At 34.2% G+C, this 4,468-nt stretch overlaps 1 pseudogene; it reads right to left on the bottom strand.

Annotated features, from left to right (window-relative positions):
* Positions 1–2,526: 2,526 nt before the first annotated feature.
* On the bottom strand, positions 2,527–4,091 carry LOC100777562 (CENP-B homolog protein 2-like; annotated as a pseudogene).
* Between the last annotated feature and the right edge of the window lie 377 nt (positions 4,092–4,468).

Here is a 4,468-nt window from a genome sequence, read left to right as displayed (position 1 = left end):
CATACATTTTCCCCAAAAGATGGCACACACATGGAGTAGCTGAAGGGCATACAAAACCTGAACATTCAACAAGCTTCAATGCTGGTAAAGATGCAGCAAAAAGTGTCAAAGTACACATACCCTGCATAGAGTAGCCACATCACGCATTACAACATGAAAAGACAATTAAACAACAAAGCATATATGTAATTGAGTATGAGTTCAATTTTGATTCACTCTTAGTGTCTCTTAACCAATTAGAAATCACTTTTGGCATCTTATGACATGATAATCCATGATTGGAGGACATTGTCGATACATAAATAATTAAATTCATTAATTATATGATATGGCTGATCCAAAACAGAATCAAGGGTGCTTATATTGTTTAACTTTCATAAATGTCATACTAATGGACAATTAAGAGAGAGATGTGTGTGAAAAAACATTTGACTAGGAAAAGAAGGTTATCTGATTTTATTAGTTATTACAATGAAATAAATCGCAGAGAAAACAACAATTGTCCAGTATCAATCACAGTAACCGTCTGCTAGAACAGCTCCAATGATAGGAGTGAGATAATCGGTGTCTTGCCAGATGTTGATGTTTCTTACAATAGAAATGTTCCCTTCATGTAATTTGGTGGTAAGATAGGTAACAAGATTTGTTGCAATTCATAAGAAGGCCAAACATTCACAACACTCATTGCCTGAGACTTATAAACATAATTAAATATGATTGAGTTTAATTTCTAATTATCTAACTATCAGTATAAATATCTAATTACACTTAACAAATCAGAAATCATGGTAGATAACCTATCATTTCCACTTTCCCAGCAAACTGAAATTACATAGTTCTTAATTCCAAGATCCCCACTTTTCTTTGGAAGACACAACTTTTCCCATTTGACAGACAATTTTACAATTGTCATTGATTTCACCAATTTCTTTCATCCCAATTTTAGAGAATGAACAGTAATGTCAAAATACTGAAAAGAATAAAGGAAAGAGAATTAAAACATTAAAAAGATATCAAATTAAGATAGAAATTACAGTCCATTTGTTCAGCAAAACAAATAACTTGGTAAGAAACATCTATCACATTTTCAATAGTGTTTGGTGTGCAAATTAGCAAATTGTACGTATAAGATGTTTGGTGTAACTTTAAGCAAAAAATATCATCATAAATGGAAAACTAGATTTTAAAGCTTTGTAGCTTGTAGTAATATTCAAAGCTTTATTACACTATTCTTTGCATAGTAATGAATCATGAAATCAGATAAATAATCTAAAATCTCTAAATTGTTTAATGCATCTACAAGTAACTAATATAGCACACAACACAACACAAAAAGAATATCATTGACTCCTTATTACTATAGATAGGGTGAATGACAACAATGTAAGTAGAAATTAGCACACAATTGTTTGGTGCATCTCTAAGCAGAAAATATATCCTTGTTTAGTAAATAACAATGCCCAATTTTCTTTATTAGGGTTTTTTTCTAAATTAACAAAGCAAATACAGGATATCAAAATCTTATTATTCCTAACAAAAGACGCAAAGTAAATAATGTTTAATTACCACTTAGAATTCTTTAGGTACACCACAATCACAAATCAGATTAATTAATGTACATTATTAATTCGTCAGGTACACCACAACAATTTACACATACACCATACTCCATTTCCAATTACATGATTTCAGTTAAAAATTAAACTACTTTACAATGAACAAGAGTGCAAGACACCAAAGCTTAAATGGCAAACCTTCTTGGAGTGCTAGACACCAAATTTGTACCTGAACCGCACAACCATTGTGACTCCAAAATCCACCGAACCATGATAATTTTGTTGTGCCACAATTACACTGGCCAAGCTGCTAGGTAACCGCCTGCGAGCCATGGCAAACTGGACCCGGACCGGGGTGTCAGTCTGGCCTTGGATGGAGAATGGTAGTTGTTTGATTGTAGCGGAGGCAATGGTGAAGCTGTCAAACCAGAGCGCGAGGTTGAGGCTCTAGTACCTTACAGAGTACGCCAAGTTAGGGTTTTCCAGAATGCCCTTGATGTTGAAAGTCGTCGTTAACTCCTCCGCGTGAGTGGTGACGTTGAATTTGGAGATGGTGATGGACATCACTCTGAAGGAGGGTGCATAAGTTGAAAAGATAATACAAAGAATAAAGATTAGGATCCTGATAAAAAAAAAGGCACTGCATGTGGTGGCCACGAGGCAACAGAAGAGCTTATAGTCAGGGTTTTCCCTAGGCATGATTGTGACTGAATTTGTGACTAAGAAAGTGATGATGGGTTTGCAATGGAAAATTGAAATGTGGATACAGTAGAAACTCTTTAAATTAATACTCGGTAAATTAATAAACTCTCTAAAATAATAAATTTGTCCGGTCCCGACTTGGCCCAATGTAAAAAATTGAAAAACTCAATAAAATAATAAGATAATAATTTTTCGTGAGATCCCTTTATAATTTTCGGTTCCAAGAAAATCATAAATTAATAATTCATAGAAATTGAAAAAAAAAATATTACACTCTATTGAAATATGATTCAATAGTTGTATGTTTTCCTTTAAAGTTCAAGTCTATTTGGAGCTTATCTCTAACTTTTCTTATTGCATCCAATAGCTCAGGTGTTGTATTTTTGTATTGTATCATAAAGTTGTGAAGAGTGTTCGACGTCATAAGTGCTTCCTTTCGCGTAACAGGCTTCAAAGACACTGTATCATCTTCGTTGTCATCCGCTGCATTGTTCTCAATGATAGTACCTACAATATCTTCTAAACTCTGAACCTCTGAACATGCTTCATTTTCACCTGGGTAGTTCATTAGATTGTCGATATCCATCTTATTACAATAGCCACATTGATTGATCATAGTCTCGAGGTCTTGAGTTTCTTCATCAAAAGTGGATTCATCCAAATTTCTTGCAACGTCACTAGCTGAACGAATTTTACAATGTCGAAAGCAATTCGTTATTGTTTCTTTTTGAACATCTATCGTCCAAGATGGGATTTCTAAATTGATAGCATCAAGGACATTTATCTTCCCTGGATCAGATTCTCCCACCTCATAACCTTCCAATATTTTGCGGTAAAACCTTCTACGGTAATGCATCTTGAAAGCTCTTATTATCCCAGCACCCCAAGGTTGAATCTTTGATGTCATGTTGGGTGGCAAGAAGAACAACTCAACGTTTCTTAGCCCTTCAATATTTCTCGGATGTGCTGGACAATTATCCACCACAAGTAGAACTCTTCTACCATGCATCATTTGGTCAAATGAACAAACATATTCATCAAAAAGCACACTAGTCATCCATGCTTTTTTGTTAGCTCGATACTGACAATCCAAGCTATTCATGTTGACATTCTTGAAGCAACGAGGCTTTGCATATTTCCCAATAATCCATAGAGGGATTTTTTCAGAGCCATTTTCATTGCAACAAATAACTACCGTCAGCCTTTCTTTATTTTATTTTCTTCCTTCAAGTTGTTTTGTTGCCAGTGAATGATCAGCTTGTAACCTATAAAACAACCCAGTTTCATCCATATTGAAAACATCTTTATAGGGAACTGATCAATTTTCTCCTGAATCGATACCAATTTCTGCTCCATGTCTTGTACATCAACAGACCCACTCTCGCCAAAACGACGAAATGACTTTATGCCATGTCGGTGCTTGAATTTCCCAAGCCATCCTATAGAGAAGTTAAAATCTGAATCATCATGAGGGTACACGAGTTTCATTGTATCTCTTGTCTTCTGCAAAATTAATTCTCTTATAATATTCACACGCTCTTGATGCTGGAGAAACCACTCATAAACAACCTTCTCCATGTCAGGATATTTTGCTGGTTTGTGTCTTTTGATCTCTGCTCTTCCCTTTTCTATTTCAGCAGAGAGATAGTCATTTGACCGCTTAAGTGTGTTTGATATTGTTCCTTGACTAACTTTCAACTCAAATTTTTCCTCAAGCCATCTCTGCAAGTCTTTTTGTGTGCTTGCAGGATTATCTCTCTTGTACTCACACAACTCCTTACGTATTTGATCTGACAAAGTTGATTTTGCAACACCTTTTAGATGAGAAGCCATCTTGTGAGATGATTTGAATACTGTAACACATTCATGTAATTTATATATGTCAAACTTGCTTAAGAATACATTGAACACATTTGTTCCTCTTGTTTACATTTACTGTACTTCAAAAGTCATTATTGATTTCTAATGCATATGAACACAGTAGTTACTAATTTACGTTGAGTCTGAAGGTTCGCTACAATGTAATTCTAAGAGGCATAGACTAATTTGTCTTTTTGTTTGGTATGTACAGTATAATTACTTTAAAAATCTTTAAATTAATAATTATTAATTTATCGATAAATTAATAACTCTCTAAATTAATAAATTTCTCCGGTCCTGACCTTATTAATTTATAGAGTTTTAACTGTATTTGTAGGGGAATTCTGAAG

The sequence above is a fragment of the Glycine max genome, chromosome 10 (genome assembly GCF_000004515.6).
Source record: "Glycine max cultivar Williams 82 chromosome 10, Glycine_max_v4.0, whole genome shotgun sequence".
Taxonomy (NCBI): Eukaryota; Viridiplantae; Streptophyta; class Magnoliopsida; order Fabales; family Fabaceae; genus Glycine; species Glycine max.
This window is presented reverse-complemented; position numbering and strand designations above follow the sequence as displayed.